At 35.8% G+C, this 27023-nt stretch overlaps 1 pseudogene; it reads right to left on the bottom strand.

Moving 5' to 3' along the window:
- LOC143672035 (serine/threonine-protein kinase VRK1-like) overlaps nucleotides 1-26294 on the bottom strand; it is a 58674-nt pseudogene extending 32380 nt beyond the window's left edge.
- Between the last annotated feature and the right edge of the window lie 729 nt (nucleotides 26295-27023).

The raw sequence follows: 27023 nt of genomic DNA, 5'->3' as shown, positions 1-27023 counted from the left end.
GGTATTTGAATATATATAAATAAAATTACACTTAAAATGGGTGAAATATTTGAGCCGTTACTTCCCTAAGAAGATACAAGAAAGGCAAATAAACACATAAAAAACGTCCTGACAATCATTAGTTAATAGGAGAATGCTAATTATAATAAAAATGAGATACCACTGCATTTACTGCAGGATGGCTAAAATTAAAAATGACTGACAAGAGAAATGTTGATGAGGATGTGGAGCATCCTCAAATTTCATACATGCTAGGTTAAAGTTGAAATGGTATAACTACTTTACGTGACTTTGTTGCATTTCTAATTAAGTTAAACATACACCTACCATATGATCCATCCTTTCCATTCCTAAGTATTTATCCAAGAGACATAAAATCATATGTCCATATCCTTTTGTATTGAATGTTAGTAGATGCTTTAGTCATAATTATCTGAAACCCACCTAAATATCCATCGACTGCTGAATGGATAAACAAAGTTTGGTAAATATATAAAATTGAAATAAAGGATCAAACTAGTGACCTAAACAATGTCAAATACAAAAATAATTAGGCACACCAAAATATCAAGAGCATGTTAAAGAAGCCAGAAACAAAATACTGCATACTTTTTGATTATTTTTACATACAATTCTTGGGAACTGAAAACTAAATTGAGAGAAAAAAGATCAGTGGTTGCCCATGGCTGCAGATACAAAGATTAACTACAAAGCCACACTAAGAAACTATGTGGTCAAACTGTACACTTAAAAGGTAGAGTTTAATGAAAGTAAATTATTTTTCAATAAAACCAATAAATAAACTGGACAGTTATTTTATTAAAATTTAAAGTATCTGAAACTAAGAATTGAATTGATATATTTTACAATAGGTAAGACATGGTGAAGAGAGAATTAGTGGACCTGGAGAATAGGTCAGATAAAAATATCTAGTTTGAAATATATGTAGATAAAAGGATGGAAAATACAGAATAGGTAGTAAGAGAAGTATAGTGGGTGCACGAGCTAACATAGGCCTAACATATTTTAATTGATGTCCCAAAAAAAGATGACAGACAGAAAGGTGCTGTATTAACTAGGGTTCTCTAGAAAAGCAGAATCAGCAGGAGATACCTGTAAATATAAAATGTATAAAAATGTTTCACGTAACAATGGATGTAGAGTCCAAGGTCTATAGGTCAGGCCATGAGCTGGCAGCATCAATGAAGGTCCTCAACGAACTCTCTGGAGAGGCTGGCTGGCTGAAGCAGGAAGAGTGATTGTCTCTTCTGAATCCTCCTTAAAAACCTTCTGGTGATTAGATTAAACATCACTCATTGCAGAGGACACTCCCTTTAGCTGACTGATGCAGCCAATGTGGTCATGATTTAAGTCCATGAAATGTCCTCATAGCAACAGACAGGCCAGCGCTTGCCCAACCAGACAACTGGACACCACCACCTGGCCAAATTGACACATGAACCTGACCATGACAGGTGCTTAGCCAACATTTGAACAGTTAGGAACTGCGTGGTTCCAAACCTGATTAAAAACATCAGGCTTAAGATACAAGAAACACTGAGAAACCTAAGCAGGAAAATTCTGAAGTAAACCTCTCCTAAACTTTTGTAATCAAGTTGCCAAAAATCAAAAAGAGAATCATAAAAGCAACAAGAGAAAACCAATAATGATATTTGGGAAGGACAATTAGACTGAGAGCTGAACAACGAAGCCAGAAGGCTGGAGAATGACATATTCAAAGTGTTGACAGAACATAACTGCTAGTAAGAGCTTTATAACCAGTAAAAATATCCTTCAAAAATGAAAATAAAATAAAGACATTATCAGAGAACAAAGAGAATGATCCACCAGCACATCTACTCTAAAGGAAATACTTAAGTGAGTACTTTAAGAAGAAAGAGAATGGCCCTTGATGGAAACTCAAAGATGTGAATTAATGAAGCACAACATAAAAGAAAAATATGTGCCTAAATTTAAATGATATTGTCAATATAAAATGATGATGATGATGACACTGTCTGAGTTTAAAACCATGTGTTTCTGTGTGTATATTCACAGATGATTAAATTACATGACAACAATAATATTAAAGTAAGAAGATGATAAATGTAGCCTAAAGGCTTGTGCCAATTTGAATCTGTTTTGTATCCCAGAAAAGCCAAATTCATTAATTATCATTCATTATTGCTGGGTGGGATCTTTTTTATTGTTTCTCTGGAGATGTGACCCACCCATTCAAGGTGGGGTTGCTTACTGGAGCTCTTTAAGAGGGAATCACTTTAGAAAAAGCTTTAGAGCCAACAAAGCCCACACAGCCAGAGACCTTTGGAGATGCAGAAGGAAACCGTCCCCACGGAAGCCTTATGAAATGAGAAGAGAAAACTAGCAGACATCACCATGTGCCTTTCCAGCTGATAGAGGTGTTCTGGGCTCATCAGCCTTTCTTGAATCAAGGTATCTTTCTGTGGATGCCTTAGTTTGGACCCTTTCACAGCCATAAAACTGTAAATTTGAAACTTAATAAATTCTCTTTTTAAAAAGCTGTTCCATTTCTGGTATATTGCATTCCAGCAGGTTTTACAAACTAAAACAAGGCTCTAAGGTAGTAGCATTTTCTGAGAAGATATAAAAGAATCAATTTATCAGTGATTTTGATAAATTAAGAAAGTTGTAGTCTTCAGGATAACCACTAGAAGAATAATGAAAGGGTGTATATCTATTAACATAAATAGAGGTAGAAAATAGGATAATTTTTCAAAATTAATCCAAAAGAAGGCAAAAGTTAGAGATAAAAGAATATAGAAAGACTGGGGAAAATGAAGAGTCAGGAGAAAGAGCATTTAAATGTAGATGCTCAAATTTAAAAAGAAACATTAACAGGCTGAATTACAATAATAATAGTAAAGATAATAATCATCATAATGAAATGAAAAATATGCTGATTTTAAAGACATCATTCAAATGAAATTTATGGAGAGATCAAAGGTTAAAAATAGAAAAATATTTCCCTTAAAATTAGTAATAAAAAATGCTGGTACAAGGGATGTAAAAGACTTGTACACAGAAAACTACAAAATATTGCTAAAAGAAATCAAAGAAGAGCTAAATAAATGGAAGGACATTCCATGTTCATGAATTGGAAGACTTAATATCAATAAGATGTCAATTCTACCTAAAATGATTTACAGAGTCAATACACTCCAAATCAAAATTCCAAAAGCCTACTTTACAGAAGTGGAAAAGACAATTATCTCATTTATTTGAAAGGTGGGGCCCTGAAAGGCCAAAAACATCTTGAAAAAAAAAATGAAGTTGAAACACTCAAACTTCCTGACTTTAAAGCATATTAGAAAGCTACAGTGGTCAAAATAGCATGATACCGGCACAAGGATAGATATATTGACCAAAGAAAATGAACTGAGAGTTCAGAAACAGATCTTCATATCTATGGCCAATGGATCTTTTTTTGTTGTTTTTAAAGCTGTTTTATTGTGATAAATTCGCATACACTACAGTCCATCTGAACTGTACAACCAATGTCTTCTAATCTATTTGAAGAGTTGTACATTCATCACCACAATTGATTCTAGAACACTTCCACCACTCCAAAAAAGAATACCCCATATCCCTCAGCAGATGTTTTTCAATCCCTCTATCCTTCTCTAGACCTACATAACCACTAATCTATTTCTGTCAGAGCAAACACTTTTTCCCTTCTCTATATTTATGTTTATATTTTAGATAAATGCAGTCAAAGAGAATGTAGTGCTTTATGACTGCTTTTTTTTTTTTTACTTAACATAATGCCCTTGGGTTGTTTTTTTTTTTTTTGCAATTGATGGAAGAATATTCAGATATTTGTATTCACTACAGTCCATAGTTTGCTTTAGGTGTATTTTTACCCAGTTACCACTCTTCTATTAACACCTTATACTAGTATCATACATGTGTTGTAATACATGGAAGAACATCCTTATACTTGTAGTACTAACCATACTCATCATCCACAAGAGGGTTTACTGTTATACAGTCCCCTATTTCATCTTCTGGCTTTCCTGCTAGAGACTTACACAACCCCTTCGATCTCAACCACATCCACAAATCATTGCTGTTAATTATACGCTCACTATAATGTGCTACCATCACCTTTATCCATTTCCAAACATTTACAATCAACCTATTAAAAATTCTGCACCATTTAAACATAAGCTCCCCATTCTCTGCCTTAATTCTTATCTATTGTTGTCCTATATTCTAGATATTAACACCATGAGTTTGCTAGTTATATTTAGTTCTTATTAGTGAGGTAATACAATGTATGTGCTTTTGTATCTGGCCTATTTCACTCAACATAATGTCCTCAAGTTTCCTCCATGTTGTCACATGTCATGACTTCATGTCTTATTATAGCCGAATAATATTCCATTGCATGTATATACCACGGTTTGTTTATTTATTCATTGGTTGAAGGGCATGTGGGTTATTTCCATCTTTTGACAGCTGTGAATAATGCTTCTATGAATATAGGTATACAAATGTCTGTTTGTGTCCCTGCTCTCATTTCTTCTAAGTATATACCTAGGAGCAGGATTGCCAGATCATATGGCAAGTCAATACTTAGCTTCCTAAGGAACCATCAAACTGTCATCTGCAGTTGCTGCACCATTTTACATTCCTACCAGCAATGAATAAGTGTTCCTATTTCTCTACATCCTTTCCAACATTTGCAGTTTTCTATTTCTTTAATAGTGGCCAATTTAGTAGTTGTGCAATGATATGTTATTGTAGCTTTTATTTATATTTCCATAATAGCTGATGTGGTCATTTGGAGGCTGTATGTACCCCAAGAAAGGATCATGTTCTTTTAATCCATTCCTGTGGGTGCAGAACTACTGTAGGTGGAACATTTTGCATAGGTTATTTCAGTTGAGACCTGCCCCAGGGTGGAGACCTGCTTAATACTCTTACTGGACCCCTTTTAAGAAGATAAAAAACAGAAAAAGCTAAGACATGAATTGAGAGAAAAGCCCCAGAGAATCTGAGAGACAAGGACACACCCACAGAAGATAAGAAATGAAGCCACTGAATCAGAAGCTGTAGAAATGAAACCCAGGATCGAAGACCAACAGACATTGCCATGTGCCCTTCTGTCAGAGAAAGGAGCCCAAACTCACTGGTAACCGGTCTTCAGAGAAGGTATCATACTGTTGATGCCTTAATTTGCACATCTTCATGGCCTTAGAATTATAAATTTGTAAGCTAATAAATCCCCATTGTTAAAGTCAGTCCATTTCTGGTATATTGCATTCTGGCAGCTTTACCAGACAAAAATAGCTGGTGATGTTGAACATCTTTTCATGTGTTTTCTATCTATTTGTATAATCTCTTCAGAAAAATGTCTATTCAAGACTTTTGCCCATTTTTAGATTGGGTTGTGTTTCTTTTTATCATTGAGTTGTCAGATCTCTTTATATATCCTAGATATTATACCCTTACTGGATATGTGGTTTCCAAATATCTTCTTCCACTGAGTAAGCTGCCTTTTCACTCTCTTGACAAAGTAATTTGAAGCGCAAAAGTATTCAATTTCAAGGAGGTCCCATTTATCCATTTTTTGTTTTATTGCTCATGCTTTGAGTTTAAGGTCTAAGAAACCACCTCCTATCACAAGCTCTTGAAGATGCTTCCTACATTACTTCTAGGAGTTTTATGGCTCCATCTTTTATATTTAGGTCTTTGATTCATTTTGAGTTAATTTTTTATAAGGTGTGGGATAAAGGTCCTGTTTCATGCTTTTGGATATGAATATCCAGTATTCCCAGCACCATTTGTTAATAAATCTCTCTGTTTCAGTTGGGTGAACTTGGCAGACTTCTCAAAAATCAATTGACCGTAGATTTGTGCCTATTTCTGAACTCTCAATTTGACTCAATTGATCAATATGACTACCTTTATGCCAATACCGTGCTGTTTTGAGTATTGTAGCTTTGTAATATACTTTAAAGTCAGGAAGCGAGTCTTCCAACTTCATTTTTCTTTTTCAAAATGTTCTTGGCTATTCAGGGTCCCTTAACCTCCCAAATAAATTTGATAATTGGCTTTTCCAATTCTGCAAAGTAGGCTGTTGGTATTTTGATTGGGATTACATTTAATCTTTACATCAATTTGGGTAGAATTGACATCTTTACAATATTTAATCTTCCAATCCATGAACAATATTTAGGTCTTTGATTTATTTTAGCAATGCTTTATAGTTTTCTGAATGACAGTTCTTTGCCTCCTGGTTAAGTTTATTCCTAGATATTTGGCTCTTTAATTTGTTGTTGTAAATGGGAGTTTTCCTGATTTCCTTCTCAGAGTTCTCATTAATAGTGAACAGAAGCACTATTGATATTTGTGTGTTAATGTTGTAACCCACCACTTCTCTAAACTCATTTATTAGCTCTAGTAGCTTTGCTGTAGATTTTCTGGGGAGGAGTTTCTAGTTACAGGATCATAACATCTGCAAATAGTGAAAGTTTTATTTTTTTTCTTTCTGATTTGGATGATTTCTGTTTCTTTTGCTTGCCTAATTGTTCTAGTTAGAACTTCTAGCACAGTGTTGAATTACTGTGGTGACAATGGGTATCCTTGTCTTGTACCCAATTTAAGAGGGAAAGCTTTCAGTCTTTCACCACTGAGTATGATGTTAGCCATGGGTTTTTCATATGTGCCCTTTATTATTTTGAGACAGTTTCCTTATATTCCTATCTTTTGAAGTCTTTTTATCAAGAAAAGATTTTGTATTTTGCCAAATGCTTTTTCTGCATCAATTGAGATGATCATGAGATTCTTCCCCTTCAATTTGTTAAGGTAGTGTGTTTCACATTAATGGATTTTCTTGTGTTGAGTCATGCATGCATACTTGGTATAAAACCCACTTTATCATGGTGTATAATTCTGTTAATGTGCATTTGGATTCAATTTGCAAGGATTTTGTTGAGGATTTTTGCATCTATATTCATTAGAGAGACTGGTCTATTTAGCTAGCTTTGATATTAGGGTGATGTTGGCTTCATAGAATGAGTAAGTAGCATTCTCTCCTCTTCAGTTTTTTGGAAGAGTCTAAACAGGCTTGGAATTAATTCTTTTTGGAATGATTGATAGAATTCACATGTAGAACCATCTTTTCCTGGACTTTTCTTTGTTGGGAGATTTTTGATGACTGTTCTAGTTTCTTTACTTGTGATTGGTTTGTTGAAATCTTCTACTTCTTTTAGAGTCAGTGTAGGTTTTTCTTGTGTTTCTAGAAATTGTCCATTTCATCTAAATTTTATTGTTTGTTGGTGGAGAGTTGTTCCTAGTATCCTCTTATGATCTTTTTTATTTCTGAGTGCTTCACTGTAATGTCCCTCTCTCATTTATGCTTTTATTTATTTGTATCTTTTATTTTTTTTTGTCAGTTAAGCTAAGGTTTTGTCAATTTTGTTGAACTTGTCAAAGAACCAACATTTGATTTTGTTGATTCTCTCTATTTTTTTTTTTTGTTCTCAATTTCATCTCTAATATTTGTTATTTCTTTCCTTCTGCTTGCTTTGGTATTAGTTTGCTCTTCTATTTCTGGTTCCTCCAAGTTTATACTTAGGTCTTTGATTTTAGCTTTTTCTTTCTTTTTAATATAGGTGTTTAGGGCTATAAATTTCCATCTCAACATTGCCTTCTCAGCATCTCATAAGTTTTGATTTATTGTTTTATTGTTTTTATTTACCTCGAGTTATTTACATATCTATCTTGCAATTTCTTCTTTGATCCACTGATAGTATAAGAGTGTGTTGTGTAACTTCCATAAATGTGTATATTTTTGTCTTTTACTCATTGTTGATTTTTTGCTTCATCCCATTATTATGAGAGAAAGTGTTTTGTTTAATTTCAAATTTTAAAAATCTATTGAGACCAGTTTTGTGACACAACATGTGTTCTATCCTGGAGAATGATCCATGAGCGCTTGAGAAGAATGTATACCCTCCTGTTTTGTGATATATTTGTTCTGTAAATGTCTGCTAGGTATAGTTTTATCAACTTACTCAAGTTCTCTATTTCCTTTTTAATCCTCTATCTAGATATTCTATCTATTGATGTGAGTGGTGTATTGAAATACTACTGCAGATACATATATTTATCCCCTCAGTTTTGCTAGTGTTTGCCTTATGTATTTTGGGGCACCCTGCTTAAGTATATAAATATTTATGATTGTTATTTATTCTCAGTGGATTGCCCATTTTATCAGTATATAATGCCCTTCTTAGTATCTTATGGTGGCATTCATTTAAAGTCTATTATGTCTGATATTAGTACAGCTATTACAGCATTTTTGGATACTGTTTGCATGGAATATCTTTTTTCAGCCTTTCTCTTTTAACCTATTCACATTCTTTGGTCTAAGGTGAGTCTCTTGTAGACAGCATGTAGACGGCTCAGAAATTTTATCCATTCTGCCAGTCTATGGCAGACAAAAGTCTATGTCTTTTGATTTGTGAATTTAACCCATTAACATTCAATGTCATTTCTGTAAGGGCAGTACTTACTTTCACCCTTTTATCCTTTGATTTTTATATGTCACACTATATATTAGTTTGCTAATGCTGTCAGAAAGCAATATACCAGAAATGGAATGGCTTTTAAAAAGGGAATTTAATAAATTACAATTTACAGCTCTAGGGCCATAAATATGTCCTAACTAAGGCATCCAGAGAAAGGATACTTTGTCTCAAGGAAGACTGTTCTGGGAACACACATGGCTGGCATCTGCTGGTCCTTATTCCCAGTTCCATTGCTTCCAGCTTCTGATACCAGTGTTTCTTCTCTAAATATTTGTGGGCCTTCACTTAGCTCCTCTGGGACACAACTCTGGGTTTTGGCTTGCTTAGCATCTCATGGGAAGACACATGGTGACATCTGCTGGGCTCTGTCTGTTCTAGGCATTTGCTCTCTTTGTCGGCACTCCAAATATCCATGTCTCTATCAGCTCTGAAGCAAGTGTTCTCCAAGTGTCTGCATCTGTTGTCTGCTTTTCCAAAATGTAAAGGATTCCAGTAAACTTATCAAGATCCACCTTGAATGGGTGGAGTTACATCTCCATCTAATCAAAAGGTCACACCCACAATTGGGTGTGCCACATCTTTGTGGAGGTAATGTCATCAACAAATCACACAACTGGGGGCACCACATCTCCATGAATATAATCTAATAAAAAGTGTTTCCACCCTACAATATTGAATCATGATTAAAAGGACATGACTTTTCTGGAGTACACAACACTTTCAAACTAGCACATCACATATTATATATATTTGCTCTTTTTACCCTTCTAGTTACCTTTACTAATAGTCTTCATTTCTATACTCTTCTCTAAGCATCTCTCTTCTGTCTTTTCCTTTCAGCCTACAGGACTCCCTTTAATGTTTCTTGTAGGGCATATGTCTTGATAACAAACTCTCTCAATTTCTGCTTATCTGTGAGTATCTCTTATTTTTGAAGAATAGTTGGCCAGATAGAGAATCCTTGGTTGGCAGTTTTTCTCTTTCCGTATCTTAAATATATCCTACTATTGTCCTCTCACTTCCTTGGTTTCTGATGTAAAATCAGTACTTAGTCTTATCAGGCATCCATTATATGTAATGAATAACTTTTCTCTTTATCTTTGGCATTTGACATTCTGATTACTTTGAATCAGGTCTATTTGGATTTTTTTTTTCTCTTTGGAGTACGTTGGACTTCCTGAACACAGTTATCTGTCTTTTATAAGCATTGGGAAATTTGGTGCCATTATTTCCTCAAATATTTCTTCTACCCCTTTCCCCTTCTCTTATCCTTCTGGGACACCTATGATGCAAATATTATGTGCTTCATGTCGTCAATCAATTTCTTGAGACCATGCTCATTTTTTCCCATTCTTTTCTCTGTTCTTTTGTCTGTGCTAATTTGGATGCTCTGTCTTCCAGCTAACTGATCCTTTCTTCTGCTTCTTCAAATCTGCTGTTGTGTGCCTCTAGTGTATTTTTATTTTCATCTGCTGTGCTTTCATTCCCATAAGATCTGATTTTTTTCATTGCAGGCTTTCAAATTCTTCTTTGCAGTCACTCAGTGTCTTCTTAATATCTTTGATCTTTTTAACCTTCTCCTTAAAGTGATTTTGGAGATTTGTTTGAACATCTTTGATTAATTCTTCCAAATTCTGTATCTCCTCTGAATTTGTAAATTTACTCCTTCAACTAGTCTATACTTTGCAGTTTCTTAGAATGACTTGTAATTTTCTGCCAAATGTCTGGGCATCAGATTATTTTGGTGAGTGTGCCAGTTTGAATTTGTAGTGGACCCCAGAAAAGCCATGTCCTTTAATCCTCAGTCAATATTGCTGGGTGGGAGCATTTTGATTGTTTCCATGGAGACGTGACCCACCCAATTGTGGGTGGTAACTTTTGATTAGATGATTTCCATGGAGGTGTGTCTCCACCCATTGAAGGTGGAGTTGCTTACTGGAATCCTTTAAAAGAGGAAACATTTTGGATAGCCCCTTTTTGTAGAGCCACAAAAAAGCCAACAGATGCCACCATCTTTGCCATGTGCCCTTCCAGCTGAGAGAGAAACATTGAATGTCATCGGCCTTCTTGAACCAAAGTATATTTCCCTGGATGCCTTGATGGGACATTTCTAGAGACTTGCTTTAATTTGGACATTTTCTTGGTCTTAGAACTGTAAACTAGCAACTTATTAAATTCCCCTTTTTAAAAGCCATTCCATTTCTGGCATATTGCATTCTGGCAGCTACCAAACTAGAACAGTGAGTTTACTCTGAAGGTCGAATTCTCTCTCTTATCTAAGATTTTTCTACTGTTGGCTTTTTAAAATGATATTATTTGACATTGTTTGTCATTATTACCCAACCAGAGCAGGGCCAGGGACACACTAAAGGGAGTGCATACCAGTCCTGGGGTCCCAGGACCCCAGGGAGAGAGTCAGGTAAAAGTGCCAAAAAAGCCTTTAATTCTGCCTCCTACAGGTGTGCTTTCCTGGCCTACCCAGTGTATTGCTCTCTTTGCCCAAAAAACTTTTAGACATCTTCCTGGAGGTTCACTTTCTTTGTCTGCCAGCAGGCAGTACTCTTTGTATATTTATTCTCTTAAGACTTCAGAAGGCCAGTTATTGTTAACTCTCTGCCAAGTCCAGGCAATGGAATAGCAATGCTGTTCAAGGTGAGTTGAAATCTCAGGTCCCCACAGTCCAAATTTCCTGGGCAAAAGCTGTAACTGTGCTAGACCATGTCCAACCCTGTTCTTTGGAAAGAGGACTTTTGCATCCCTGACATTCTGCAGCCACTCACCCACCAGGGTGAGTGCCCCAAATGTGGGGGATGGGAACCAGGAGCCTGGACTGAGGGGGGTTACTCAAGATCTCTCACCACAGCTCCCCTGCCTCTTTATCCTGTACTTTCTTTTGTATTGCACAGCACTCCCCCTGATCTCCAGAACCCCAGAACCCTTGTTCCAGACACTTTCTGCCTCTCTACTAGTGGCTTTTCTGGGGGAGAAATGAGCCCAGCCACTCCTTAATAAACCATCTTGGTTTCTCCCCCAATTGATTTTTTTTTTTTTTGCCTGCTGTGTAGTGGGTCACATTTCATTCCTTTTCCATGTGAATATCCACTTATCATAGCACCATTTGTTGAATATCCTTTACTTTTTAAGTGTATAGGCTGGGAATTGGACCCAAGTCTCCCACATGGAAGATGAAAATTCTACCACTGAACTACCCATGCAAGTCCTCCCAACTGACTTTTGGCAAAACTGCCTAGTACATTCAATTGGGAAAGAGTAGTATCTTCAACAAATAGGTCTTGGAGAACTGGATATTTGTATACAAATAAATTAAAGCAGATCCCTATCTCACATCATATACAAAAATTAACTCAAAATGTATCAAAGACCTAAATATAAGAACCTGGACTATAACCACATATCTGATAAAGGTTTAATATCCACAACAAATAAATAAACCCTACAGCTCAACAATAAAATGACAAACAACTCAATTAAAAATGGGCAAAAGACTTGAATAGCCATTCCTCCAAACAAGACATAAAAATGGCTACAAAGCACATGGAAATATGTTCAACATCACCATTAATTAATTTGGAAATGCAATTCAAAACCACAATGAGATATTTCACACACACTAGATGGCTACCATTAGAAAAACTCCAGGTGTTGGAAAAGATATGGAACACTCATTCATTGCTGGTAGGAATGTAAAATGGCAGCCACTGTGGTAAACAGTTTACCTCAAGAAGCTAAGTATAGAAGTATCATATAACCTGACAATCTTGCTACTAGATATGCATCCAGAAGAACTGAAATCAGGGACTCAAACAAATATTTACACAATGATGTTCATAGTGGCATTATTTACAATTGCTGAAAGAAGTGAGCAACCCAAATGTCCATCAAGTGATGGATGGATAAACAAAATGTGGTATGTGCATACAATGGAATATTATTTGACCATAAGAAGGAATGCATTCCTCACGCATGCCACAACATGGATGAACCTTGAGAAAATATGCTCAGTAAAATAAGCCAGACACAAAAGGACAAATATTGAATGATCTTATCAACATGAATTAATTATAATAAGCCTCCTCTTAGTGTTAGAATCTAGACTATAGGCTACTAGGGGATATATTGAGGTATAGAATAGAAAGTTGATGCTTAATTTGTATAGAATTCCTATTTAGACTCATGTAAATGTTGGAAATGGATGGCGGTGATAGTAGCAAATAATTTTGAGTGTAATTAACAGCTTTTCTACCTCCAGTTTCTTTCCCATTTGGATACGCCACCTCTTGGAGTCAGTTTTGTTTTATCTTTAGGTGGCCCAGATGATTGAAAATGGATTACATGAAGGCACCAACAGATCTTGCCAGAACTTCTATCATGGTCTCTGCCTCGAGGTCCTTTTGTATGCATTGTACGCATTCCTCAATGGCTTGTGTTCTGCTCTGGGTCTCTGCAGACTTTGGTCTCTGTGCCTGGATATGTATGGAGTTCTAACCCACTGCTGTGAATCACTCTACAGTCTGTTCACTGTGGAATGAGCTGGGTCATGTTGTGCAAGACTGAGTGAGGGGGAATTTTCCTATCTAATAATTTTTCTGTTTCTTTGATTTAGGATTTGTGGAGTCATTCTCCAGTCTCTACCATCACCCAGAGTTCTAAGCAAGTGGGATTTAAACTTGTATTTGTTAAATCTCTAGGGAGGCTTTTTCAAGGGATGGCTTATGTTGTCATGTTGATTGGAAACAACATGATTTTTTACATGACTTTTCTGTAAACCTACAACTTCTATAACTAAAAAGAGGGACATAAAAAATAAAGAAAAGAAAAAGAAAAAATAAAACATATTTCACAGGCCTGTGTACTGGGTGTTTTAGATGAAATAATCCATGTAAATTGCTTCACACAGTGCCTAGAACATAGGCATTCTCAATAAATGCTGCCTACTACTGTTAAAAAATAGTAGAGTTATAAAAAAAAAAAGTGCTTTCATCAATTGCAACAAATGTTCCACACCAATACAAGGTGTTGGTAATGAGATGGTGCATGGGAATCCTCCATTTTATGCATGATTGTTCTGAAACCCCATGATTTCTCTAACAAATTTTCAAAATATATATATGATTCATGGGGGAAAAGCTGGTGCAACTTTTTAAATATCAGATGATTTTGCCTTTTAGGCAAAAAATGTGTTGCTATAGATAAAGAAGAACACTTAATAACCCTACGTGATCCACTCACCAGGAAGATATTACAAGGCCTCAATATATAATCCAAAATTGACAGAATTATGTGGAAGTATGCATGAATCTGTAATCATAGTGAGAGGTATTCAAAACACTTATTTCAATAACTGATAGGACAATCAGATAAAATTACTGCAAAGATATGAAAGATTTGAAAAATATTATGATCAAATTTGCCAATATATATATTAAATATCTTATACATATTACACTGCACTCACAAAAGGCAGGGTACAGTCTTTTTAAGTCCAATAGCTATTTCCAATATTGGCCACATGTTTTCCATAAAGTAAGTCCCAGAAGATTCCAAGATTTTGAAATAATAATGATTTTATTCCATGACAAAAATTGCATTAAGCAATAAATTAATTAAAAATGATAACTAGAAAAACCCCTCATATGTTTGTAAACTTAAAAATATCCTTCTTAATACAAATAGTTCATAGAAGAAATTATAATTGAAATTACAAAATATTTTGGGTAAATAATGAAAACTTGTGGAATTCATCTTAATTATCCATATTAGAAAAGAAGAAAGATATGAAATCAATGACTGATGGCTTTATCTCAGAATTTTGCCAAAAGAATAGCAGATTAAATCTAAAGAAGTATGAATGAGATAAATACAATAAGAACACAGTTCAGTGAAATATAGCCAAAGTTATTTTTTGTAAAGGCCAATGCAGTTGGTAAACAGCTCACGTGCACCTGAAGAAAAAAGAAGGCAGACATATACTATCCAATATCTAGAATGAATAAGGAGACATTGTTATGAACCAAGAAATTACTAGTTGATTTCATGAACAACTTTATGCCAATAAAGTTGAAAAGTTAGATAAAATGCACAAATTTTTGGATGGTTCGGTGGTAGAATGCTGGCCTTCTATGCAGGAGACCTGGGTTCAATTCCCGGACCATGCAGCCCACCCCCCCAAATCCCCCCAAAATGCACTAATTTTAAGAAAACTGCAATGCAACAAAAACTGACACAAAAGGAAATTAAAAATCTGAATTGTCCTATAAATACTAGATGAATGGAATTTGAAGAAAACAATAACAACAAAAATCCTCCAGACTCTGATGACTTCAATTCTACAAAATATTTAAGAAAGAATGCAAGTAGTACATATCTACCTGAAATTATAAAAAAAGACTAAACATTTCCCATTTTATTTTAAGAAGCTTAAACCTTTTAAGAACATTACAAGAATATAAATATGCAGTTCTATCTTTCCCTTGAGCAAAAAGAGATAAATCATAAATTAAACATTAGCAAACTAAATCCAGTGATATATTAAAAATGGGTAATATATCCCAAGTAAGTCAAGAATGATCAGAAATGCAAGGTTGGTACAGCACTTGAAACTCAATTTGTTTCACAGTATTAACATAATAAGGAGAATATTTCCAATAGAGGCAGAAAAAGCATTCCATGCACTTGACTTTTAAAATGTCAACATCCATTTATGATAAAACCTCTTTGGGTACTAGGAATAAAATGTCAATCTGAATATTTGTTTTTAAAACACCTGCAGAAACATCTAATGTGAAAAGTCAAAATCTTTCTCAGATCAGGAAAATAACCAGGATATCCACTATCACCACAGACTGTTTAGGAAAGCAAAAGTAAATAAATAAAAGTGACCCAGAAATTCCAGCCCTAAATGCATACACAAATCAACCAAAGGAAATGTACATAAAGGTGCACCACAATAATTATATGTAATATCCCAGAAATGGAAATTACTCAAATGTCCATCACCAACAGAATGGAAAATAAATTGCAGTATATTCAAGACAATGAAATGCTATTCAATAATAAAAATGGATGAAATACATCCACACACTACACACTACAACAAAGATGAATAATAAAGAAAGTCACACTATAGGAATGTGTATTCTAATGATTCCAACTATATGAAGTTCACAATTAACCAAAATTTAATTGAATTATAGTGTTAAAAGTAAAAAATAGTGGGTATATCAAGGAGATGGGTTGCCATTACTCAGATGCTTGCCATGTAATAATTTACTGAGGGGTACATTTATGTTTTGTAGAATTCCATTTTGTGCAATTCCATTTTTGTGTTGCATTCAATTAAAAAGTTACAAAGGAAAAAAAACTACAAAGGAGATATTTATATAACAAGAATCTCAGAATTGTACATAAAAATTGAGTCTTAGGGATTTGTTATTCTCAGACAGTAATGACATTAAATTACAAATTAATAACAAAAGGTAATAAGAAAATCCTTCATATGTTTGTAAATCAGAATTATCCTTGAGCCAGGCAGGGGCAGTGGTGGGGAGGAATGGAGAAGGGAGTGGGGAGCGGAGCTGAACAGCGACCTCTGTGGCATCGCACAGCAGTTGGGGCAGCAGCGCAGCTCCTAATGCTCTCGCCAGCAGTTGCCCGGAGTCTGTGAGCCACTCCCCCACCCCACGGAGGCCCCCCTGAATTATGGGCTACATCGGCTCTCGGACTATGGGGATGAGGTGATTGCTGTGGACTGGAAGGGCCTGAACAATGAACACCAAATCAGCATGGACATCATACCACTGCCTTCTCACCTCTGTGGTTTCTGCTGAGAAATCCACACATCATCTGATCAAGCTTCTCCTGTATGTAATGGATTGCTTTTCTCTTGCTGCTTTCAAAATTCTCTCTGCCTTTGACATTTGACAATCTGATTAGTAACTATCTTGGAGTATGTCTATTAGGATCTATTCTATTTTAGGCATGCTACACTTCTTGGATCTATAATTTTGTGTCTTTCATAAGAAATGGGAAATTTTCAGTGATTATTTCCTCCATTAGTCTTTCTGCTCTTTTTCCCTTCTCTTCTCGTCCTGGGACACCCTTAACATGTATGTTCATGAGCTTCATTTTTTAATTCAATTCCCTGAGGCCCTGCTCATGCTTTTCCATACTTTTCCTTATGTGTGCGCTTTTTTTTTTTTTTTTTTTTTAGTTTTTGATTTCAGATGTCCAGTCCTCTAGTTCACTAATCCTGTCTTCCATCTTTCAATTAAATTGTTTAGGTTTCCATTTTATTTTCATCTCTTCTATTGTGCCTTTCATTCCAATACATTCTCCAATTTGTTTTTTCAAACTTTTGAGTTCTTTTCTATGTTCACCCAATGTCTTCTTTATATCCTCCCTCATTCCATTGATTTGATTTTTGATGAGATTTTGCATGTCTGTTTGAACATCCTGAATTAGTTGTTTCAACACCTGTATCTCACTTGAAGTGTTTGTTTGTTCCTTTGACTGGGCCATATCTTTGGTTTTCCTAGTATGACTCATTAGTTTTTGGTGGCGTCTAGGCATTTGATTTCCTTAATTACTTTATTGTGGACGTTGTTTTCACTCTTTTTCCTAGGGTTTTCTTGCTGGACAGCTTTGTTCTCTATCTGCTCTTTGACATTCAGTTCAACTTATTCTAGATCTGTAGCATAGGTTTTGTTTAACTGATCAGATTTTCTCAGTTCTTATTTTTCAGTTTCTTGCCCTGCCTTTTTGGAGCCTATTTTTTAGGAGGGTCTCCTCAGATATGGACTCCAGACAGATTTTCCCAGACCAGACAGTCCCATATCTCAGGAGGAGAGATTAGCCAGCATCAGTTTTCCCTCAGGGTGAGATCCAGCAGGTTGTCAGACTTTCCTATGAAGGTTCTAGAGTCTGTGCTTTTCCTGTCCTGCTCAACATGTGGCATTTGTCCACTTGCAGGTTCCCACCAGCTTAAAGTGATGCAGTTCCTTTAATTTCAGCAGACTCTCTCTGCCAGGATCATGGTTGTGACAGGGGCTGCAGTAGTAGATGGACTTCGATTACTTTTGTTTTCCAGCCTCTGGAACCTGAATTCTTTGAAGTAGGGATTCCATTTGAGCTGGAGCCCACTTGCTTTTCTTAGGAAGGACATGCCCGTTAGAGAATTAACCCATTCACCTGACTAGTTACTCTGTCTCTCAAACATGCCTTAGTTCTGTCCTTGCCTGGGACAGTGCTGGAGCCTGAGAGTGCTTTCAGTTCTATCTAATGAGTTGTTAAGAACTAAAAAAAAAAAGCAAACAGGCTTTTCAGAGCTGGAACCCCACTTATCATGCTCGTCAATCAAGAGCTTTAGTTGGTATGTGACTCTATGTATCACCAGGCTGTATGTGTCCACTTTTCTTGGGATCCATCCTTTTTCCAATATTTTGTGCTGGTCAACTCAAAAAGCCTCTGGTTTTTTTTTTCTTTTCTTTTCCATTAGCCCTACTCCCTCTCACTGGGGCTAAAACTCCTTGTTCTTTTAGTGTTTATCCCAGGTTTATCTGTGCTGGGGACCTGTTTTCAGTAGCCAGAATTTGTTAATTAATTCTGCAATTGGAATTTGGTTGTGCTAAGCCCTTGCTACTAGTAAAGTCTGTTTCCTTTCCCCTCAGAGAACCAGCCTGCTGTGCCTGTTCAGGAGGGATGCCAGCCTCTGTGGCTTGGGGGACTTACAGCTCTGTGTGGGATCTCAGCCATTCCACCCATTCCAGACTGGTGTATGCTGTGTATCTGGTCACTGACGCTCCCCCAACAATTGTTATATACAGTACCTGTCTATTTATTAGCTGCCCTGGGAGACAAACTAGTTTCCACACCTCACTACACTGCCATTTTGCTCCACCCCCCATTCTGGTTATTCCCATTAGCATACAATCATGCACCACTATCCTTTTCTCCAATAAATATCTTCCCTTGATGACATTTACCTACCAGCTATTGAGCCATATATCTGTTGTCTTTCATGGCAAAGCTTTTCTGATAAGTTATATAAATGTGTTATCTCCACTTTCTCACCTGCTCCTCTGATCTGTCTTGTATCCCCTTCCATTTCCCAAACCTGATTTTTACAAGGTCCACAATAACATTAAAAATGTCAAACTGAATGGTTAATTCTCTATCCTTGCTTAACCTCTTTGTAGCATTGGACACTTCTGACTACTCCTCTTCCTTGAAATCCTTTATTTTCCCTGATTCCATGAAACCACACTCCTCTTGTTTTCATCCTTCCTGTGTGTGCCATTTCACTCATTTATTTCCTACTCTTTGTCTAAACTTCCTCTACATTTTGTAGTGCTCTAGCTTATGGTTTTTGGTGCCCTTTTGCTTTTCTAAGTTTTCTTCTAAAACTTCTACAACTTTTCCTGTATATTTATGTCCATAATCCACTTTGCATTGATTTTTGTGACATAGTGGTCCAACTTCATTCTTTTACCTGTATACACCCAATATAAAAATATAGGTTAATTTATTGAGAGTTTTTTTCTTTATTAATATGTCTTTACAGCTATAACTATCCCTTTATTCATGGTCTTTGCTGAATCCAATGTTTTGGCATGCTATATTTACACATTTATTCATTTCAAAGTATCTTCTAAATTCCCTTGTGATTTCATTTTTGGTCCATTATTTACTTGGGAGTGTGCTGTTTACTATCCTTTTGCTGTTGATTTCTGTTTCTATTCTGTTGTGGTCGGAGGACATAAAATGTGTGGTAGCTATCTGTTAAACATTTCTCTAAGTAAAACCATCTCTATTCACAAATGACATGATCCTTTATAGAAAAAAAATTCCATAGAATCCCTTAGAAAACTGCTAGTGGTAATAAACAAATTCAGAAAATTTGCAGAGGAAAAAATCAACACAAAAATAGCATTGTTTCTTTATACCACCAAAGAACACTCTGAAATTGATATTAAGAAAACAATTCCATTTACGATAGCATATAAGATAATAAAGTATCCAGGAGTAAATTTAACCAAGAAGATTAAAGATTTATATACTGAAAATGACAAAATACACTGAAAGATATTAAAGAAAGCCTAAATAAATGGCAAGATATCCCATATTCATAAATTGGAAGACATAATTATGTTAATATGTCAGTATCACCCAAACAAATCTACTGATTCAACTCAATCTTTATCAAAATTTCAGCAACTTTTTTTTTGTAGAAACGGAAAGACGTATTCTTAAATTTGAATGGATTTGCAAGGGGCCCCAAATAGACAAAAATAACTTCAACAAGAAGACCACATTTGAAGCTGTCATACTTCCTAATTTTAAACTTAACACAAAGCTACAGTAACCAAAAGTGTGCTACTAGCATAAGAATAGACATATAGGCCAATACAATAAAACTGAGAGTCAGAAATAAACCCACACATCTATGGCCATTCAATGGGGAAAGAATAGTCTCTGCAAAAAAGGGTACTGGGAAAACTATGTCCACATGCCAAAAGAGAAAAAAAAAAAGGACAATTGACTCTATATCGTATACAAAACTCAACTCAAAATGGGTCAAGGACCTAAACGTAAGCTAAAATCTTAAAACATTTAGAAGAAAACATAGGGGAAATTTTTCATCATCTTGCATTGGTCAATGTATTCTTTTCTGAGGGGGGGGACTTTATAAATTAGACTTTAATGCCTGTACAAAGCATTTATTTTAACAAAAGCAGTTTACGAATGTTTTTCAGTGATATTGGTGTCTAATTTTCTATCCCCCAATCCACCAGGACTCACATGAAAATAAAACACTTAAACTAGAAAATGGGAAAAAAGTCAAATGGAGAGAAAGAAAAGAAAATTTGGTTCACAGGATTTGATTTGCCTCTGAACTCTCTGGTTCTTGTATGGGTTTGTACAGCTTCCTCTATCTTTATATTTGAGCATTCCATATCTTCAACACTAGATGCTGTGGCTTTCTTCAATTTCTTTCTTTCACTTCTTTGTTACTGTCTTTGTTTTCAAACCTCCATTCTCCACAACACATAGGTTCAGTGTGCCGTTATCCTTACTTCCTACAGTTTGGGGTCCTTGCAAAAGTATATCTTGAAAACTTTGACAATGAGGTTTTTCGGTATAGTCCAGCAATTTCACTGTTTCCATGCATTTGGCAATTCCATCTGGTTTACTTTTTCTCAGGAAAACATTTGTCCATCAAACCGGCAATATTTTATCCGTATCTAATTTTGGAATCTCTGATATAGTCAGGATCTTTCAAATTATCCTCTCAAGGAGGGCAGCCAATGAGCCACTGGATCATGCAATAACCAAGTATTTCCAAATCACCTGCTTTTGAGGAGGCCATGCCATTGTGGACATTGATACTCGTGAACTCTGGTGCCATCGTGGCATCTTTTTTGTATTCCTTATGAACACTTTCTGGACAGTTCCGATAAACAAGGCCATAACCTACTAAGTAAACCTGGTCAGGATTCTTTGTAGCTCAGAAGAAGATTTGAGGCCTTGATATCTCCATGTACATATTCATACTCATGGATATATTCCAGAATATCCAGAATTCTTAAGCTTATTTATAGGACAGTCTTTTGAGAAAACTTTTTGGCATTTGCTTCATATGTTTTCTGAAGGTCACTCCCAAAGTGATTCATTATCATAAACCTGTAACTTTTTCCATTTTTATCATGTAGACCAGATCCCCCATACTTAGGAACACCCAGGTACTTCCATTTATGGGAATGAATCCATTTCTGAATTTGTTCTGATTTAGCAGCTCACTAGTAGAACTTTCATTCAGTAAAGAGAGGTCCATTGTCACTGGGTTCCACTTTTACAACAGGGTGCATCACTGCCAACCAATTTTAAAGAATTTGTATTAGCAAGATATATACAGCCAAAGCCACTTTGACCAATGGGCAATCCTAGCTTCATTTTTATCAGGTCAGTTATTATCTCCCCATCTGCAAACTGTTCTGTAAGATGTCTCTTTGCAACCTTGTTTACCAGCTTGTGCTGCTTTTACACGGGGCAGTTTTACCCAAGCTGCTGAGTGGTCGCCTTCTACCCAGTACAAACTTCCCACCACTTTCGCTAATTCCTGGGAAATGTATTCTTAAATATGAAACAAAAAAACTATGAGCAACAAAATAGAAAAATAGACAAATTGAACTTTATCAAAATTAAAACACTTTTGTATTGAGGAACATTATCAAAAAAGTGAAAAGAAAACAACCTAGAGTATGAGAGAAAATAGTTGCAGATCATACATCTGAGAAGTGTTTAATATCCAGAACATACAAAGAACTCCCACAATTTGGAAACAAAAAGAAAAAGAACCCATTGAAAATAGGCAAAAAATTTGAACAGACATCTCTAAAGAGAATGTACAAATGGGTAGAGAGTACATGAAAAGATCTCAACATCACTAGTCATTAGGAAAATGCAAATCAAAACCACAATGAGATACCACTTCACACCCACCAGGATGGCTACTATTGTCTAAGGAAGGAAAATGTTAAGTGTTGGTAAAGTTATGGAGAAACTGAAAACTTGTACTTTGTTGGTGAGAATGTAAAATGATGCAGTGACTGTGGAAAACAGTTTTGCAGTTTCTTAAAAAGTTAAACATAGAAGTACCTGGCAATTCTAGTTCTATGTTTAGACCCAAAATGATTTAAAACAGGAACTTGAGCAGATGCTTGTATTCCAATGTTCATAATAGCATTATTCACAATAGCCAAAGGGTGGAAACAACACAAGTATCTGCCCACAGATGAGTGGATTCTTTTAAAAGTGATATATATACACACAATGGAATACAATGGAGTATTATTCAACCATAAAAAGAATGGAGCTCTGGGTCATGCTAGAACATAGAAAAACCATGAAAACTTTATGCACAGTGAAATAAGTCAGACACAAAGGACAAATATTGCATGATTTGACCTAGAAGAAATATTTAGAATAAGCAAATTAATAGAGGCAGAAAATTGGTTAGAGTTAGCACAGGTTTGGGGAGGGAAAAATAGGGAGTTATTACTTAATGGGTGTAGTTTCTGTTTGGGTTGATGAGGAAATTTTGATAGTAGATGGTGGTAATTGTAGCACATAATCGTGAATGTAATTATACCATTCAATTGTACACTTAGAGATGGTTGAAATTGGAAATTTTATTTTATATTAATGCTACTATGATAAACTTTTAAAAATAATTGGGTAGACTTGTCTTGTGGTCCAATCTAGAGTATATTCCATATGCAGTAGACAAGAAAGTGTATTCTGCTGTTGCTTGTGGAGTGCTCCATAGATATATGTTAGGTTAAGTTGGTTAATATTGCTGATAATGTGTTCTATTTCCTTGTTGATCTTCTGCCTAGTTGTTCTAATATTATTGAATAATAATCTAGTGTCATTTTAAAATCTGCTAATGTCTTAATTTCCACTTCTATTTTTTTAATAGTTTTGCCAGGTATAGGATTCTTGGTTGACAATTTTTTTCTTTTGGCACTTGGAATATATCATTCCACTGGTTTCTTGCCTGATTGGATTCTAATTGGAAATCACTATCAATATAATTTAGCCCCCTTTTACATGGTGAGTCATTTCTCTCTTTCATTTCTTTAATTACCAATGTAGGTGGGCGCCTTTTATTTTTCTTTTTGTTACTGAGTTGTAAGAATTCTTTACATATTCTGGATACTAGATCCTTATCAGATATATGAGTTGCAAATATTTTCTCCCATTCTGTGGGATGTATTTTCACTTTTTTGATACTGTTCTTTGATAAACAAAAGTTATTAATTTTTATGAAGTCCAGTTTATCTGTATTTTCTAGGTGTCATATGTAAGAAACCCTTGCCTAATTTCAGGTCGTGAAGACTTACACCAATGTTTCCTTATAATAACTTCTTAGTTTTAGGTCTTATATTTAGATCTTTGATCCATGTTGAACCATTTATTTTGTATTGTACCTAACTCTTTTGCATGTGCACATCCAATTGTTTAACATCATTTATTGAAAAAGACTATTCTTATGAATACTGGGTAAATTTCCATTTATTTGGGTAGTCCTCCATTTCTTTCAAGAATATTTTGCAGTCTTCAGCATACAAATCTTGTGCTTATTTTGTTAACTTTAATCCTCTATTGTATTCTATTTGATCCAATTTTATAGGGAATATTTTTCTCAATTTTTGTTTTAGATTGTTCCCTGTTATTGTATAGAAATACAATTTGTTCTTGTAGATGGATTTGTGTCCTACAACCTTGCTGAATTCCTTTATTAGTTCTAACAGCTTTTTTTCTTTGTATGTATGAGTGGATTCTTCAGTATTTTTCTACGTACAAGGACATGTCATCTGTAGATGGAGACAGTTTTGCTTCTTCTTTTCCAATCAGAATAACTTTTACTTCATGTGCTTGCCTAGTTCCCTTTGATAGAACCTCCAATAGAATGTTAAATAGAAACAGTGGAAGAGGACATCCTTATCTTGTTCCTGATCACAAGGAGAAAGCATTCTACCTTTCTTCATTAAGTGTGATGCTAACTGTGTGTTATTCATGGTGATTTTTATCAGATTGATATTCTGTTATTACCAAGATTCAGCAGTTTTTCTTGCATAAACATTCCTCTGAGTTTTGTAAGCCTTTGGTTCATTTCCAGGGGGTCTTTAAAAGTTGACTGTGACAATTTTTAGCCATATTGTTGATGCTTTTATGGAAGAGCAGATTTTCAGGGGTCCTTATTCCACTCATCCAGAAGTGTTTCCTCTAGATATGTCTGTGTGTGCTGAAAAATTATATTATTTATTGACTGGTCTTTGTTCTCACCCCGTCTTCATTCCCTCTTCTTCACAGAAAAAAAAAAAATTTATGTTCTCTGAAAATGATAGACGTGGATTGGAAAGTTGATAGCTTTAATCTGATTTTTGCTTCTTGGATCACTCCCATTTTCTTAAAGAGAAGCCTTTACAGGTGGCGCCCAGGAAAGGTTTGGAGCCACAGTCTTGTCTCCTGCTAAGACTGACATTTTAGAATCATCTTTCCCATAGGGCTTTGCTAAAAACAGTGAGAAATATACAGCAGACATCAGAATTCTGAGTTTTTCCACCCGATTGTGCAGAAAGGGATTTAATACTGGGAATTAGAACTTAACATAAATTATTGGAAAGGCTGGAGGAGTGAGCTCTAGGATGCACCTTTAGAAATGACTCCCAGAATCTGTCACCAGTCACTGAAACAAATTTTCAACACCCCAAAAGCTAAAGACTATATATTACCATATTCATAACCTTCCTTTTGAGCAGATGGCAAACAAAAGCTTCAATAAGATGATCTACAACCAACTTATTCCTTTAAATATTGTGTGACTCTATTTCACTGGGAAAATCTAATTTCCAACAATAAATCTGCTGCAAGAGAATCTTCAGGAAGACATACTAGAAAGAGGATGAAATGGAGGTTGGGAGAACCAAATGAACATATCTACTGAAAATATCGAATGGAAAAAAAAATGTCTTGACATGAAAACTTTCAGAGATGGAAAGTGTGTCTAGCAGAAATTTTGCTCTCAGCAAAAGCAAAAATTTCCAGTATACATCTAACTTAAATAAAATAATATAAATAAAACTAACGCTCTACACATTGAATTATAGGACGAGTAGTGTGGAGAAGATATATATTTGATGTCTTTTTATTGCAGCTGTTAAAATCACAGGTAGATATGGCCCTCTACCTCCCTCAGCTAGCTACCACAGTGCTGCCAGAGCACGTTTTCATAAACAAATTTATAAAACAATGCAACCAGGAACATCCTTGTAGCTAAAACACCCTTCATTACTTCCGTAGGCTACATTCCTAAAGGTGAAATTTCCTGGTCAAAGGATAAGCACTTTCAAGGGCAACGAATATATTTTGTCACAATTCTGTAGTGAGAGTCCATATCAATTTCTACTTCCATAGGCACAACAGGTCACCGCTACCATATATGAAATGCAATGTATTGATTATTATGATGATGATGTGCCTTCTTTTCATTTTTTTCTGATTGCTAATAAGTTAAACATTGTATCAATATTGTCCTTATTGCATAGGAAGAAGACAGGACAAGGGCACACTATCTGCCAAGATTTTTATCTCACGTCTATTATATCGCTTTAACATCAGTAGAAAGTGTGAGAGCAGCCTGCAAGCCAGGCGCTGATGTCAACCCCAGTTTACAAATGAGCAGGTGGAGATGATCATGGCACGTACCCAGGGGCAGAACCAGGCTCTCTGCCCACATCTGTCTGACTTAATAGCCCACTTAAAAGCTATGACGATGAGCAAAATAGTTAAAAAAAAGCAAACCAAGATATTGGTGTAAATGTCCAGCAAGGAGGTTTCATTTCATGAAATGTCTCCAACCATTCAAATCACATTTGCCAGTGAGTATTACAAAGAGCTGACAGAATCATCACTGTCTATTTGCCCCCAAGGAAGAGGAATGATTCCAGTGACATAAATGGAAGGTGTCAGGTCAGAGTGCCATTTACCCTCCCCCGCTGCTCCACCAGCCTCCTGTCTGGTCTTAATCTGGCTTCCAGGGGGCCCAGACTGTCTGGTGATCCCTCTGCTGCCCTCACAACCCACGGTGGGCATGAGGCTCACCAGCTCAGGTAGATCATTCTGAGGGGCCATCAGGCTCAGTCCCTTTGATCTCCTAAGGCACCTTAAAAAGCTCTTGGTAGAAAGCTTCCTGCTCATTAATGTCCCTTCTCTTCCTAGGTACAAATTGGAAGGAGAGACTTGGGATCACAGACAATTCCACCCATCATTCCCCTCCTTTGTCCCTTTTTCTGGTCAATTACACAGTATCAATGGCTCAGAACTATGGCCCGAGGAGACCAGGCCACCTGGCTCTGCAACCGTCTCCAGCAGTGACCACCTTGGGCACTGAACTTCCCAAGTTTGTGCCTCACTTTATTTTCTGTCAAGATAATAGGACTCACTTCAAAGGATGGTGTAAGAAATAATGTGTCAGATGATCAATACGTAAAATATTTGATACATTATAGGAACAATATGAATATTATCATTACTACTATGCTTTTGTCAAAAATGAGTTGTCAGTATAATTTGGACTCTGAGAAATGGTCATTTGAATCTAGGCTGCTTGGTTCTGGGCACAACTCAAGGATGCAAATATCAAGTTTATCTAATAAAACAAGCAATTAAAGAAAAAAAATCACAGGTAGATATAGCACCCCCCCCAACTAGCTATATTTATGTGTATATTAATTTTGATGTGACCCAACAAGTCTGTTCCTAGTATTTATACTGTACAAGGCAAGAGGTAAACTGGAGGTCCCTGGTTCATAGTTCCTTTTCTCTCCATTATTTAGACACCCAAGCCCTGAAAGTCCAATA

Source organism: Tamandua tetradactyla, chromosome X (assembly GCF_023851605.1).
Source record: "Tamandua tetradactyla isolate mTamTet1 chromosome X, mTamTet1.pri, whole genome shotgun sequence".
NCBI classification, from domain to species: Eukaryota; Metazoa; Chordata; class Mammalia; order Pilosa; family Myrmecophagidae; genus Tamandua; species Tamandua tetradactyla.
The sequence above is the reverse complement of the archived record's forward strand: the minus strand, read 5'-3'. Positions and strand labels throughout refer to the sequence as shown.